Source organism: Gopherus flavomarginatus, chromosome 18 (genome assembly GCF_025201925.1).
Source record: "Gopherus flavomarginatus isolate rGopFla2 chromosome 18, rGopFla2.mat.asm, whole genome shotgun sequence".
Taxonomy (NCBI): Eukaryota; Metazoa; Chordata; order Testudines; family Testudinidae; genus Gopherus; species Gopherus flavomarginatus.
The window spans coordinates 8,844,430-8,861,120 of NC_066634.1; the positions used below are offsets into that span (position 1 = coordinate 8,844,430).

The following is a 16,691-nucleotide window of genomic DNA, read 5'->3' on the forward strand; positions in this document are numbered from 1 at the left end:
CATTTTCCTGCTGAGAATTCTGCTCCTCTTTCTCACGCACCATTGCGTCACCTGCTGTGATAGAGATAGAAACATCAGACAGGGATGGAAAGGGGAAGGCTAAACCAAAACAAGTGCTGGAGAGAGGTCAAATAAAAACCAGGAACTGAACTCCCCCAAACTTTTCCCCCAAATGTTGTAGTAGGATTTTATGTTTGTTTTATCTGATTTAGAATGAAGGATAAAGAATAATTATGTACCATGCATTAAGTGTATTGGTGTATGATCTGATCACATCCTGCCGACCACTCTTTTTGAGTAACAGAAAGGAATGGCTAATGGGCCAATGGGTAGAGATACATCAGCCAGAATCTGAATCTGGACTGATTTCAAGGCAGTAACAGACCTTTGAGGATCACCAATTTGTTGCAGGTTTAGCATTTTAAAATAAGTAAAAGAATGCCGTGGCTGTTTTCTTTTGCATTGCAATTTGATGGTACTGTTCAAAATGTTGTGTGTCAATTAATTCTGGTTTGTGTGTGAATGAGGAATGTGTGTGTTAAGTGTGAAGGCCATCGCTGAACCAGATGTACAAGGGAGGAAGCAGCAAGAGATGCAAGGGTGCCAGGAAGCTGCAACATGCCCCTGTTGAAATGCCAGAGGAGGGCTGATTGATGACTCTAAAGATGAGACAGGCACCTATCAGTGGGGACAAAATAGCTGTGATCAAAACCAACTTGGGATAACTCCCTGAGGAACTACTTGATGAAAGATCAAGATGAAGGATGAAAAGGACAATTTAAGAAAACAAGCACTCGTCAAACAATTCATTACAACATGATGGTGCAAAACTCATTGGTCCCAATGAAGGAAAATCAGTATTGTCAGGGAAAAGACCACCACCTTAATGATTTGATCAGACAGCCTAAGGCTCCTTTATTTCATACAAGCATATATGCAGGGAGATACAGCATAGACCCCACGCAAAAGGCTGGCTGCTCTACATGTTACAAATTTTACCAAGCTTATAAAGGTTAAAACCGCAAAATGTAGCATGCTGGTTACACATGTTATTTGCCTAATTTGGAATATAATGCTGATAACAAGCAAGCTGACCAATTAATTCTTCATCTATGGCAAAACCCCAATTTTCCATCTATGGCTTTTCCTGTTATTGTCTTTGCCAATCAAGTCTGCGGTTTGACCGTTCTAGCACCTTTTCTGTAGTCCCAACAGCAAGCTCAGCTGTTATAACTTAACAGATCTTCTGGTTCCCCTTTATCCAATTCTAGTTCCTCTTTTTGGGGCCCTGACCACATCTTTCTGCCTCGGCATGCCCTTTATAAAAAAAAAACAAGTTTAGCAGAAGTTAAAACTCTTGCTCCTAGCTAAAGGCTTTTAGGCCTACTTTTACTCTATTCTCAGCAAAAAGCCTGGGGCCTTCGGTAAGGTGAGGGGGGGCGGGTTTCCCTATCAGTATATAACCAGAGTGCCTTGCCATGAAACTTTGGGTTCATTCTGCCAAGACTTCCCCAGAGGATTGTATTGCAACCGACAGAACCCAGCTCCTCCTACACATGATCAAACTAGCTGGCCACTAGGTTGATCCGGACTCTAGACTGGTAACTATAACATCGACTGGCGGCACAGTGTGTGTGTGTAGTGAGTGATTGAATGCATATGCTAATTGTTGTAGCTCCAATAAATGTGGAATATTGCCTTTTCCCCTGAAAAAGATGCCATGTGCTTCTTATAAGCCGAACAGGATAACACCCACAAGGCACATCTTGGAGGGAATGTTCAAATTAAGTTGTTATTCAAGACACACCTGGTTGACAATGGACCATGGGAAAAGAGTGGACTGTCATGTAGTCTATCATGTGGACTGTCTGGAATCTAGGTAATGGCTTCCTGCAATGACTGAGGGAAATTGGGCATGAACACGTGACTTGCACATGTGACTCCAAAATCCATCTTGTTGCTGTAATTTTCCACAGGAAGAACAATGGAATGCCCTTCACATGGCAAAAGTATAAAAGGCCCTGGAAACACCTCCATTTTGTCTTCAATCCTGCTTCTTACCTCTGGAGGAACTTTGCTACAAACTGAAGCTCTGAACAAAGGACTGAATGACCCATCCCAGCTGTAGATGTACTCCAGAGACTTGACTTAAGCCAACAATTTATTTCATCACTGCTACAAGCCTGAACCAAGAACTTTTCCATTACTGCATGTAATTGATTCCCTTAGCCAATTTTACCTCTCCCCTTTCTTTCTTTTTATGAATAAACCTTTAGATATTAGATACTAAAGAATGGGCACCAGCATGATTTTTGAGCAAGCTTTAAGTTGTATATTGACCTAGGAGTGGCTGGCCCTTTGGGATCAGAAGAAACTATCATTTAATGACACTGGTTGTAAAGAACTACTCATCTCTGAATCCAGTGTTTTTGGTGGTGTTATAAGAACCAGAATGCCTGAGAAAACTGCCTTTATGTTTTCTTGTTGGCCAGTGTGGGAAACAGGAGTTTACTTTAGTGGCTGGTTTGGTCTATCTTATAAAAGAAAAGGAGTACTTGTGGCACCTTAGAGACTAACATATTTATTTGAGCATAAGCTTTCGTGGGCCACAGCCCACTTTATCAGATGCATGCTACGCTCAGATAAATTTGTTAGTCTCTTAGGTGCCACAAGTACTCCTGTTCTTTTTACGGATACAGACTAACACGGCTGCTACTCTGAAACTTATAAAAGAATAACCACCAGTTTTGGGTTGTTGTCATAAACAGATGGTTAAGGGTTAATGCCTTTTTTACCTGTAAAAGGTTAAAAAGTTCACCAAGCCTAGCTAACACATGACCAGAGGGACCGATGGGGGAACAAGATGTTTCAAAAGGAAGGAGGGAAGTTTTTCCTTTATTTAGAGTTTCAGTTTCAGCCGGAATGAAAAAGATCAAGGAACCAGCTTCTTATCAGAGTAGTAAGTTTTAGAAAGGAATAAATAGGTTTATGTTTATTCCTTTGTAACCTGTCTTATGCAATTAGAGGTAGAATCAAATTAGGTATTTTTTTGTGTAACTAAATTTGTGCCCAGGGGAACATCCTCTGTGTTTTGAATCTGTTGTCTGTGAGAGTAGCTGGTATGATAATCTCTCCCAGAGGGTTTTTGCTTTACCTTTCTTTTGTTTAATTAAAAGCCTTTTTCTTAATACCTGATTGATTTTTCCTTGTTTTTAGATCCAAGGAGATTGGATCTGGACTCAGCAGGGATTGGTGGGAGAAAGGAGGAGGGATGGTTAATTTCTCCTTGTTTTAAGATCTAAGGGATTGGAGCTGGACTCACCAGGGAATTGGTGAAGGAGTCTCTCAAGGCTACCCAGGGAGGGGAAGGTTTTGGGGGGAAAGGGAGTGATCCAGACACTGAAAATTCTGGATGGTGGCAGTGATACCAGATCTAAGCTAGTAATTAAGCTTAGAAGTGTCCATGCAGGTCCCCACATCTGTACCCTAAAGTTCAGAGTGGGGAAGGAACCTTGACAGTTGTGTTTGCCCTATTTCTCAGCAGTTCGTCCTGAATTTGGCATCCTCAGTTGTGACATGCTAAGGCTTGGTGACAAAGTGCCAAGGGAGGGGTCTGGGTTGTGGATTTACAGAGAGTTAGGTGACCCAACCTTCAGACAGTCTCCCTTGGGGCCAACCTCTTTAGGGTATGTCTAAGGTGCATCAGGGAGTCGGCCGCCATCAAAATCCCAGGTGCGGAATAAAATTCTGCCTCCTTAAGCTCGTGTTTTCTATGCCTAGAATTCGACTGTCACCAGATGGATCAGACTGAACAGGGTTCAAACCTCGAGGAGGCTCTTACCTTCTAAACAGGGATAGCTGTTTTCTAGTAAAATCAGGAAAAGGGAAGGAGAAAACTCGAAAGAGATTCCTCCTGGCGCTCACATACTTGAACCCAAATACTCTCTCAGTCCTCAAAGAGAGACCTGGAGAAGAAGACTTGCTGAAGCAAAGACACAGGGGTCTCTGAGGTTTCCCTGGCCCATCGCCCTGTCCTGCCTGGCTGACGTCAGCATGTCTCTGTGACTTCACCACCTCCCCACCACCTTTGACCAATATCTGAGATCCTGCAAAAGGCCTTTGTGATGTCATTGCCACAGCCCTCCCTTGCTGTGCTAATGTCCTGCCCCTGGTCAGGTACTTTGGAGGTTTGAGCTACTCCCTGTGGATCACTCACTCAAGGAGCGTTCGTTCTAGGAAGCAAGCCAGTAGTTTTGGATCATCTGCAAATTTTGTCAGGTCACTGTTTAGCAGATCATTTATGAATATGTTGACTAGTCCTGGTCCCAATACAGACACCACTAGTTACCTGTTTCCACCCTGAAAACTGACCATTTAGTCCTACCCTTTGTTTCCTATCTTTTAACCAGTTATTGATCCACATGAGGACCTTCTGGAGGTGAAAGTGAGCCGGCATGTTATGGTATGGGGTACCGGCAAGAGCCAGTACGCTATGCCAGCCTGGCCCGGCTACCCCAGGCTGGTGATTTAAAGGGCCCAGGGCTCCCTGTAGTGGCCGGAGCCCCGGGCCCTTTAAATCACCTCCCGAGCCCCTCTGCCGGAGTCCCAGGGAGCAAATCACTGCCGTGGCTGCTGCTCTCTCCTGATCTGCGAACACAGAGCAGAGACAACAGAAGCTTACTTGCCGTGGGGGGGGGCACCATTGTCCGAACTGTGGCACCTCCCTGACACCCCTTCCCTAAGGACCCACACTCACACCACCTCTCCTCCCGAGGCCACACCCACAGAACGCCTCTTCCCTGGGACTGCACCCTTTCCTCCTCCCCAATCATTTGTCCTAACAACCAGTAAAGAGAGGTGGGGCCATGGCCCTCTAAATTCCCTGTCTCTCCCCCCCACCAACACAAGCTCTCTACCCCACCTTGCACATTGCAGTTGAAAAGTAGCTGGCAATCTAGTAGGATGCCCATGGAACAATGGGATAGAAACCTGCATCATGTGAAGCTGTACCAGCCCGTGGGGCATTGCAAACCCTTCCCAAAGCACCCTGGAGCCAGTTGCACAGTGGGATAGCTACCCACAGTGCACTGCTCTCCATGGCAATCCAAGAGATGCCAGCATGAATGTGCTCTGGTGACACAGGGGCATAGGATGGACATGCAACAGCTGTTCAATTAAAACACTTTAACTCAGGCCACATTAACCTTTCATGTAGACATAGCGTAAGAGTGAGACAAGACCTAGCTCCGTTGAAATTAAAGAACCACAACTTCCTCCATAGTTGGTAGGATTTGAACCTGCATAGGGAGACCACAACAAATTTCTAGTCCACCACCTTAACCACTCGACCACAACTACTTGTTTGCTGCTGTTAGAGAAAAATGCAGTTCTCGCTTTTTTGTTTGAGTGCAGCAAAATCAAATACTTTATTATTTCTCCAGCAATTGCAATAGAGGGAGGGAGTGCCCTAGGACACTGGGTCGCCCCAGTCCCAGACAGGTCTCTCAACAGGTAAACAAATACAGCAAGCATTTATACCTTGTTACAGACAATAACAAGCAATAATACAGACAATAATGAGCAACAGCTGCATTTTGTTTATCCGTGGGCTATCCTGCTATCTTATTTTCCTCACTTCTGGGTGCCAGTCTACGTATTTGATTATCAGTGCAAGGTCGTGATAACTTCTCACGCAGTTCTTTCCTACTCGCCTCACACTATCCTTGCTTCTACAAATCTCACGTTATTAGGGTTACAGCTGGCCTAACTCTTGCTAACAGACTGACATGCATTAAGATCCCCCACAAATCCTTGTCAATTCTTTCCCTTCTTCCACAATGTGTTGCTCTCACTACACTCTAGTTCTGTTCTCACTGAGTGATCAGTTCCAGTTGTTTCCTCAGACCAGCTTCCACAACACACACACTGCTGTGCTGTTGTGTAAGTGTGTCCATGGCTGAACAGCAAAATTCCTGCTCCCTTCCCTTCTGGCTGGAGCATGAGGAGACTGTGTTTGTGGTTAATGATGGTGCTGTAGATTGTTGTCCATTTCCTGCCTTGATCATTCAGACAGTCTCTTGCCCGTCATATCCCCAGTATATCAGTGATTGAAATAGCAGGGGGCAGGTTTTCTCTGGGTCACTGAGCTTTGCCGGGGGGTTGGTGGCTCCTGTCTTTCCTCACCCTGGAGTAAACTCAGCTTTTTAATCCATCCTTGATGTTTCAAGGAATAAAACAGATGACCAAAGAAAGAGGTGGACAGGGTGGGTCTCAGGGGAGGGGTAGAGAGGTGTGGGTGGTGGGTAGGTCAGGCCAGGGGAGAAGGCAGAGAGGTGTGGGTGGTGAGCAGGGCCGGTCTCAGGGGAAGGGTCAAAGAGGTACAAGCAGTGGGCAGGGCAGGTCTCAGGGGAGGGTCAGAGAGGTGCAAGTGTTGGGCAGGGCTGGTCTTAGGGGAGGAGGCAGAGAGGTGTGAGCGATGGGCAGGGTGGGTCTCAGGGGAGGGGTCAGAGAGGTATGAGCGGTGGGCAGGGCAGGTCTCAGGGGAGGAGGCAGGGATGTGTGGGTGGTGGGCAGGGTTGGTCTCAGAGAGGAGGCAGAGAGGTGCGGGCAATGGGTAAGGTGAGTCTCGGGGGAGGAGGCACAGAAGTGTGGGCAGGAGGGTCTCAAGGGAGGGCTCAGAGAGGTGTGGGCAGGGTAGGTCTCAGGGGAGGGGGCAGAGAGCTGTGGGCAATGAGCAGGGCGAGTCTCAGGGGAGGGGGCACAGAGGTGTGGGCAATGAGCAGGGTGAGTCTCAGGGGAGGAGGCAGAGAGGTGTGGGCAGCAGGCAGACCTTGGGGTAGAGGGTGGAGAGGCTCGAGGAGGCCTTGGGGGAGGAGAGGAGCGAGCGAAAGGTGGACCAGAAGGCCTCAGCCAAAGAGGAAGAGCAGGGGTGGGAAGCGGACAAATGGGAGTGAGGGCAGAGCACAGGTAGGGCCTCAAAGGGAGGAGACTGAGGGAAGGGAGTGGAGTGGGGAAACAGCACCATGGTCTGGGCAGGGCTGCCCACAGGATTCAGGGGGCCTGGGGTAAAACATTTTCAGGGGCCCCTTCCATAAAAAAAAGTTGCAATAATCTAGAATACTATATTCTCATGGGGGTCCGTGCAGGACCTGGGGCAAATTGCCCCACCTGCCACCCCATTGAGTGGCCCTGCCCTCAGCCTCTTCTCCTAAGTCCTCTGCCTCCTAATTATTTTTCGTTGCCCTCCCCTAGACTCTCTCCAATTTGTTTCTGTAGTGGGGAGAGGGAGTGCGAAAACTGGATGCAATGCTCCAGATGTGGCCTCACCAGTGCTGAATAGAGGGGAATAATCACGTCCCTCGATCTGCTTGCAATGCTGCTACTAATCCAGCCCAATATGACCAGTTACACTGGTCTACAATTTTTGAGAAGTCATCTGCTTTAGAGATAAAATGATATTTATTATGTGTTTTGATGTGCTGAATTCAAATATGACAATTAAAACAACTGATTGGCTACTGTTTCTAAGATATTTAAGTTTTTACATTTTATGTCTATGTATATTGTGTAGATAGTAGAGTTTTAATCATAAATTGTAAACCTGTCTTTTCATGTGTTTATGATTGCTTTCCATGATAATATTTCACCTGTCCTGTTTATGTAACACTTTAAAAATCAGCAAAAGGGTTATATACATAAAATTTATTATGAAACAAAAGGCAAAAAACTATTCTGTACATAGTTTAGTCCTATTCAGTGTCTACTCGGTGCTTCTTGGCTTGTCTCTTGTATTCATTAAATGGAGCATCTCTTGTCACTGTCCAGCAATAGTTTGCAAGCATTGATGGGCTCCATTTGCCCTGATAGCCTGCCAGGAGATTCCACCTTTTGTAGTCTGGAGCCCAACAGCTCTGCCTTACTCTTGGGTAGTTCCAAATCCCTGACAAGTCAGTTCACCTTGTGTTATGAGGTGTGGGTCAGAGGAGGAGGATGGGAGAAAATGTGGGTCCTGTGACATTGATGGTTCAGGACCAGAAGTTTCATCCTCTTCCTCTTCCTCGTCTGACTCAAGTGAGAAGGATTCTGATGCATCAGGAACCGGCAGTCCTTCTCCGTGGGGTACTGGGCGTATAGCTGATGGAATGTTTGGACAATGCACAGTCCAATTTTTCTTCTTTGACACACCTTTCCCAACTGGAGGCACCATGCAGAAGGAACAATTGCTAGTATGATCTGTTGGCTCTCTCCAAATCATTGGCACTGCAAAAGGCATAGATTTCCTTTTCCTGTTCAACCACTGGCCAAGATTTGTTGCACAAGTGTTGCAGCATATGTGTGGGGCCCACCTCTTGTCCTGATCTCCAATTTTGCAGCCAAAAGAAAGGTGATAGGCTTTCTTAACCAGAGTGGCTATACTGCGCTTTTATGATGCAAAAGTCACTTCACCACAAACACAGCAGAAGTTATCTGCACTGTTCACACAAGTACGAAGCATCTCTGCTCACTTTGGCTAAACAGAAATGTGTCCCTTTGCAAAATCAAACACTGACAAATAAGAGAGCACGACACTGTATGATTTCCAGAGCTGATATAGGGCAATTTGTTCAGCAGAGTGATGTAAGCTTCATTATGATTGCATCATCCATGACTTCTAGGAATAACATGATGCAATTCATATCATGTATGACAGCTTCAGATTGCATCATTCATTGTTTTGCCTAAAAAGCAAGTACTGTCCAAACCCAGTCATAGATTTATTCATAGATCCAGTCAAAGATGTATTTTAGTCATTTCTGGTTTAAATTGAGATCCCTTCCCTTTATAACTCACTTATCCTCCGCCATTCCCAAGTCAAGGGTTGTATATACTGACCCAATAGCATATCTTGAAAACTAGAGCCAATCAACAATTTTAAGCATCATTTTCGTTCTCAGTGACCCAGAATTAGTAAAGTTGGACTATATTTATTTCAGAAGCATTTTGGCTGCAGAGCAGTGTTACCCATATTGAATGCAGACACAGCAATATTTGATAAATTGGTTCCTGTCCATTCAGGAGGTTATTTCCCACCTATTTATAAATAATTGTTAGACCTGAATAAAGATATTGCAGACAAAACCAGGTATGCCAACCTGACCAAAGTCAGGCTAACAGAGGTTTTTGGGTAATTCCTGTCAGGGACTCTAACCCAGATGGCAAAGTTCGTTGTCTGACCACGAGAGAGACAGGCAACACCAGCAAGGTCCAATCAAAAGCTCTTTATTGACAAGTGCATGCATCTATAGAGAGCAGCTCGTCTCCAGAGAGAACCAGCCTGCTCTTTACATCTTAGTATAAGCCTATATAGACAGTTCTGTCGCATCATAAATTATTTACAGGAGCAACCCACCTCCTTCTTTTAACAACTAGAAACTAGACACTTTTAGTATACATGTTTTACAGCATTAGGTGATTAACAATATCTTAGCAAGCACCAGAAGTTAGGAATGTAGGGGAGTTAAAACAGACAGAGAACTGAACTAAGGAGTGAAAACAGGGAGGCTGGGATTTCTTATCAGTTCTTCAAAGGAACTGTTCCTATCACCGCACAGTTGGTACTATACCAGGAATGCAGTCTCTTCCTTATCTCACTTTTTCCCAGCACTTGTGAGATATGCTGCTGCTTCTCAGTGTTTTCCACTTAGGAATGTCAGGGACTCTAAGCCAGATGACAAAGTTTGTTTTCTGACCGCGAGAGAGACAGGCAACACCAGCAAGGTTTGATCAAAAGCTTTTTATTGACAAGTGCACGCATCAATAGAAAGCAGCTTGTTTACTAAGCCAGAGTGATTAACATAATGAAGATGCTCTAAGTGGAGGAGAGAGAGCTGTCCCATCCATGTAGTTAACCCATCTCCCTAAGAGGTGGTAGCTATGTCAGTGGGAGAAGCTATGCTGGTGTATGTGCAAGCTGTGGTGTCTACATGTATATATAAAGTTTAATCAAACCCCATTTTTAAAAGCCCTGTGGTCTGGGAATAGAAAAGGAGCTCTCTGAGGCAGAGCCCATCCTTCAAAATCCTTAAGATCACTGACTTGCCTTGGCAAATGTCAGGGGAGTATAGCTCAGTGGTACAGTGTTTGGCTATAAATCAAGTAGTCCTTGGTTCAAATCCAAGTGCCCCCTTACAAGTCTACTCCTTCATTAAAAATAATTCCATTTCCAGTATGTTCAGAAGCTCTACTCAATAGGGGTCCCTGAAATGAATGAACACATTTCATGCTTTCCTATGCAAATACATTAAAAACCTAGCAAACATGTTCCTCTGCTGAAATCACTTCCAATCCTCTAAGTGTCTAGGCTTGTTTTCGTCAATTAAATAAAGGCACATGAAAACTCATTTGCAGGTCCTTGGCCTCCATGGGCAACAATGTGCAGAAGAACAAGAACCACATCCTTGGGAGGAATGGACTAGTCTGTATGACATTTGGTAAGTAAGTTGCCATTGGGACTGAAAACTCTACTGGAGGTGGACAGGAGCCTGTTACAAAACTAAAATAACCAAGATTTCCCAAACTTCCTGTAACACATTCAAACCTCTCTTTGCGCACACGGAATCAATTGGGGCTCTAATAAATGGCAGCCTTCCTTTAACACAGATCATTGTTCCTTGTGACTTTCAGATGCATCCAGATGGCAGCTGTTTAGAGGTCATGGGCTGCTAGTTCATGAGCAGGAGCAGAGTCTCTGTAAGTTTACCAACCATAGAGTTTGTTATGTCTGCATCTAAGTAAGTGCAGAGTTATTTCAATGGCTCCTACACTGACACCTGCTGCCCTTTCTGGCTGGTTAATTGCACTATTTGGAACCTGCTCCTAAAATTGCACCCTTTCTGAGAGTGAGTCAAAACTGCCCAAGGAAACCCCATTGGGCTTCAAGGGCAACACAGGCAAGGACCTGATGGGACAGCAGAGGGGTTTCAGCATTCCTTCTTCATGGTAGGGTCAGAGGTTGCTACTAGCATGACTGTGGGGTTCTATTCCTGGCTGTGGGAGGAAAGGGGTGTCTAGTGGATTAAAGTAGGGGCCTCAAAATCAAAGAAAAAACATCTCCCTTTTCAGCTTAAATGCACATTGAACAAGAACATAGCTTCTCATCTCTTAGGTTTCAGAGGAGCAGCTATGTTTATCTGTATCCTCAAAAAGTACAGGAGTTCCTGTGGCACCTCAGAGACTAACCAATTTCTTAGATTCTGTTGCCATCATGTGGCCATTTCATTTCACTTCTTATTGTTAAAAGGTTTGGATACTTTGCACAGAAACATTATTTCCTTGGGAGAGATGGAGAAGTGGAAGCTGCATTGATTTAATCCTCTGAAAATTAGATAAGGATTAAAATATTCCCCAGACAGCTCATTCCCAACCATTCTCCCTCACTGCTGCCAGTGAAGTTCAGTTCTGTCCCATGGCCCCAAGAACTGCTGGGTGGAAGTCCTGGGTCTGATGTGCAGTAAGAAAAAAAAAAGATAATGGATGTACCCTATCTCCTAGAACTGGAAGGAACCATTGAATCCAGCCCCTTCCTTCATTGGCCAAACCAGACAATCTCTACGTAAAAGAATAAATGGACACAAATCAGATGTCAAGAATTATAACATTAAAAAGCCAGTCGGAGAACACTTCAATCTCCCTGGTTAGTCGATTACAAACCTAAAAGTTGCAATATTACAACAAAAAAACTTCAAAAACAGACTCCAACAAGAGACTGCTGAATTGGAATTAATTTGCAAACTGGACACCATTAAATTAGGCTTGAATAAAGAGTAGGAGTGGATGCGTCATTACACAAAGTAAAACTATTTCCCCGTGTTTATTTGCCCCCTACTGTTACTCACACCTTCCTGTCAACTGTTGGAAATGGACCATCCTATCACTGCAAAAAGGATTTTTTCTCCTGCTGATAATAGCTCACCTTAACTGATCACTCTTTTTATAGTGTGTATGGCAGCATCCATTTTTTCATGTTCTCTGTGTGTAATATATATATATATATATATATATATCCCTTCCTACTGTATTTTGCACTGCATGCATCCAATGCAGTGGGTTTTAGCCCAGGAAAGCTTATGCTCAAATACATTTGTTCATTTTCTAAGGTGCCACAAGTACTCTTCCTTCTATTTCCAGATAAATTAATGGAGGTTAAGTCTATGAATGGGTATTAGCCAGGATGGGTAAGGAATGGGATCCCTAGCCTCTGTTTGTCAGAGGGTGGTGATGGATGGCAGGAGAGAGATCACTTGATCATTACATGTTAGGTTCAGTTCCTCTGGGGCACCTGGCATTGGCCACTGTTGGCAGATAGGATGTGGGGTTGGATGGACCTTTGGTCTGACCCAGTATGGCCATTCTTATGAAGGGAGGGGCAAAACCCTGTGACAGAGTTTCTGTAGTGTAGTGGTTATCATGTTTGCCTAACATGTAGCAGGTCTCTGGTTCAAAACCAGGCAGAAACATAAGGGCTTAATTTTCCCAGCTCCTATTGGCCTGTTCCTGCTGTTGTAGGAGCAGCAGTGATTTCTATGCTCAAAAGGTCTGTTATACTTCTCCTGCTCCCACTTTTGTCTGCTCTCCCTCTCTGAATGCCTGTAAAGTGGCTTTTCCCCTCTTGCTCCCTCCTGGACTGCTCGTGGGGTGAATGGGCTGGTTGAAGAGCAGAAGAGCTCCCAGGTAGACAAGGTGTCTGGGACTCTAATTAGGCAGCACTCACACACCCAGAGCATGGACGCTGCCCAAGGTGGAGTGTGACCAACCAGATGCAGCCAAGTCATCTCTAGTTGCAGACCATTAGGTTCAGGTCCTTAAAAGGAGAAGGGGCCATGTGCTCAGGAGTTACTCACAAGCTTGTACCTCCAGTGAATGCCCTTTGCCCGGACCACCTGGCTAGTGGTTCTCTGCGTTGTATTTCACTGTGCCTCAGGAAGACTTACCTTCATCGCACCATCCATAGCTGCACTGTGGGACACTTACCTTGCAGAATCCTGACATCTCCAGTGCTGTGCCTGTCCTGGGAGCATGAGTATGTAAGTGTGAGTGTGACACTCCCCCTCTCTTCTTCTTTTGAGCTGGGCTGTCAGTATAATAACCCGGCTGCTTTCTGCCAAACTCTGGTGGGTCATTAGTCCTCCCTACACTTACTAACTAGCCCAATTTTGGGTAACACCTGCGATAAACTCAACCCCAGCAGGATAGAGGGTGGTGAAATGAGCTGAGAAAAAGCCTAAGCTTCAGTATCTCCCATACGGTCCATGCTGGAGCTCTTTTTTAATTCTGGGACTGCATGGTCACCTGTGCTGATCGGTGCTCCACGCTGGGCAAACAGGAAATGAAATTCAAAAGTTCATGGGGCTTTTCCTGTCTACCTGGTCAGTGCATCCAAGTTCAGATTGCTGTCCAGAGTGGTCACAATGGTGCACTGTGGGATAGTGCCCGGAGGCCAATACCGTAGAATTGCAGCCACACTAACTCTAATCCGACATGGCAATACCAATTTCAGGGCTACTCACCTCGTCGGGAGGAGTACAGATATCGGTATTAAGAGCCCTTTATATTGATATAAAGGGCTTTGTTGTGTGGACGGGTGCAGGGTTAATGCGAATTTAATGCTGCTAAATTCAATATAAACACGTAGTGTTGACCAGGCCAGTGAGAGCAGCAGGTTTCCCCTATTGTTTCTTGCACTTGTTTTCTTCACTAGCTTTTCCTCTGCACCAAGTTGCTCTTGTTTCTTGTGAGCCTGGCTAGCTCAGATGGCAGAGTATCAGACTTTTAATCTTAGGATCCAGGGTTCAAGTCCCTGGGCAGGTGATAAACTATTCACCAAGCTCTTGACTGTCTTTCTGGAGTCCTCTTTGATATTACTTTTTCTCTTCAGGATTTTCCCTTTCCTCAGAAGGGCCTTTTTGTGTGTGGGTTTGAATGGGCAACTTCCTGACAGCCTCTTTGTCCTTGCAGCCTGGAAGAATAAAGGTCTCTGGGCATATAGCATGTTCCTTCCCTGCACACACACATACACAAACACACAGAATATCCCTAAGGAACTGGAATTACCTGCTGCCTTTCCCTTTCCTGCTGGATCCCCAAACGAGGATGCTCTTCAGCCTAAACCCATGTCCCCTCTTTTCCCAGTGCCCCTCAATCCCAACCCTTAGTCCCTCTTATGCACACTGCTCCTCACTCCCAACCAGAGCCTACTCCTCTTCACCCTTCTCCTCTGTCCCAACCCACAGCCCCCTCCTATTCCCAGTGCCCCTCAATCCCAACCCACAGCTCCCTCCTTCCCTCTCGCAGCAGGTGCTTCAGACCCCCTCAGGAAGATTATCTTGCAAGGTTTCATGTATGAATCTGCATGTGGATTTTACGGTATGTTGGAAATATGTTGGGTTGCTTGCCGAAATGATCGCTTTTGCCTGGTGTTGGATTCTCAGTCTCCTTGTTATTGGGGCAGGAGAAATAAAGGTGTTGTTATCCTTGTTGTGTGAATCGAGGGCAGCACAACTCTACTTGGCAGACCCCGATTGAGGGACTCACTCTCAATTCAGTAGCACTTGCTAGGCAGGGGACAGGGGTTCCAAAGGCAAGTGGGCTGGAGCCTGGGTCCTAATACTAAAATTCAGATGTTAGATCAACTTTAGGATAGGGTGGCTGAGGAGGGATGAGTGAGTCCCTAGACAGCACAGTGAGTATGGTGCCTTCTTATTTTCCCCCTTTTCCACCCAGGGTGGCAGGTAAACTCTACAGAGGCATCTCTGGGCTTGCACTGACTAAGGACAACAGCTGTGAGTGGGGAGCAGAGAGGGGATGGCTCATGTTAAGGACTTTTGATTGCTGGACTTACGAACTGTAGGGGGGAAGGACACTGCCCAGCTTATTTTTGGGGGTGGGTCTTTTCCTCATGGTTTATGTTTATGTGTTGGGGCTGCAGATATGACCTCTGCTAACCCTGGGCTTACGTTGCAATGCAGACATACCCTGAGAGTGCATCTATACTGTGGCAAAATCCCTGTGGCCTGTCTGGCCTGGATGATCTGATTTGGATTCCTGGGGCTCAGACTGGAGCCTAGACTCAGAGACCCTCACGCCTCATGGGGTCTCGGAGGCTGGGCTCAAGCCCAAGGGTCTACACTGTAATTTTATAACCCTGCAGCACAAGCCCCACAAGCGTCAATCAGCTGACCCAGTGTTTGAGAATAGTGACTTGGGTGTGTTAATGGCAGTGTAGACATAATGCTAGGCTATGTCCACACTGCAATGAAACACCCAGGGCTGTCCCATGCAAGCTCCAGCTCCCAGGACTTGGGCTGTGGGGTGGCAAATTTGCAGTGTAGACATCTTGGCTCAGGCTGAATACCGGGCTCTGAACCCCACAAGGTTGGGAGGGAGTTTAGCAAGCAAAAAAGGTAAAATGGCAGTGGAGTATTACCGTGGACTCAATGGCATTTCTCCATTGGTCTGTCTGCTTTGAGGCAGGGACAATAACACGTCCTGCTGCATTCGTTATTTCAAAGGGCGGTTTAGGATTTTCATTCTCACACACGGTGCACAAAGCAGGACTCAATCCTTGATGGAAACTAAATGAGCTACTCACAGATTCTGGCAGCCACAATGAGCCATTTGGTGTGAGAGCCCAGACTTGCCCCTGTCCCAGAGGGATGGGGTCATCTGCAAGGAGCTTGGAACACTGACCTATCAGCTCTTAACTCCCAAACTTTCAGTAACTCTATTGTCAATGCCTGTGAGTGTAATTTAAACCATGACAACAGCCATAGTAGGCTGGACCAAAAGCCCTTCTAGTTCTGTGTTTTGTCCTCTGACAGTAGCCAATACCAGGTGCCCCAAGAGTTACTCAACAAGTCATCACTGGGAGTTGAACCCAGGGTCTCCTGTTTACAAAACAGGGGCTTTAACCAGCTAAGCCATGGTACCTTCCTGTGGCTAAAATATAGTGTCTGCTCACACCTGACTCCCTGCCATCCCCACTGGGCCTGATAAGCTTTGCATGTGTTTGGATTCTGCAAAGCAGAGGAGCAGGTGAGGTTTTCCTTGCAAGTTGTGTGTGTGTGAATCTTTGGCCAGGTCTGCACTACAAAGTTATTTCAGCATCATTATATTGCTTAGATGTGTGAAAAACACACAACGCTCCCTCAGTTGGCAGCTTGTGGCTGGTGTACATGCTGCAATGCCACGTCTGGCGACAAAACTGCCCTGTTTTGGTGACAAAATAAAACCACCTCGACAAGAGGCCTAGAGCTTTTTGCAGCAAACTTAAAGTGACAAATTGTCAGTGTAAATGCTGCTGGCTATTATATCGCCATAACTGGCCTCCACCAGTATCCCATAATGCCCGCCGGGAACTCTCCTGCCCTGCATTCCTGCTATAGAGGCTGGGCCCCTCCCCTTTCATAGCTCCAGAAAGTTCTAACAGCTGAGCCGCTATCTACACTGGGATTAGGTTGATAGCACTCCATTGCCAGCCTAAGTAACGTAATTACACCAACCTAATTTTGTAGTGTAAACCTGTCCAAAGAATCACACACACACCTTGGGAGCAAAACTTCACCTTCTCCTCTGCTTTACAGGAGCCAAACACTAGCAACACTTGTCAGGGCCCAGTGGGGCTTGTCAGAGAGTCAGGTGTGGGCCAAACACAATGC

General features: G+C 45.8%; 1 protein-coding gene and 1 non-coding gene across 2 annotated transcripts in view; one reads left to right on the forward strand and one right to left on the reverse strand.

Moving 5' to 3' along the window:
* Positions 1-16,691, reverse strand: part of LOC127036605 (zinc finger protein 560-like) — an 813,726-nt gene that overhangs the window by 69,330 nt on the left and 727,705 nt on the right. The gene's annotated exons all lie outside the window — the stretch shown is intronic.
* On the forward strand, positions 10,094-10,165 carry TRNAY-AUA (transfer RNA tyrosine (anticodon AUA)). Its single transcript has one exon. It is a non-coding gene; the product is annotated as a tRNA-Tyr (tRNA).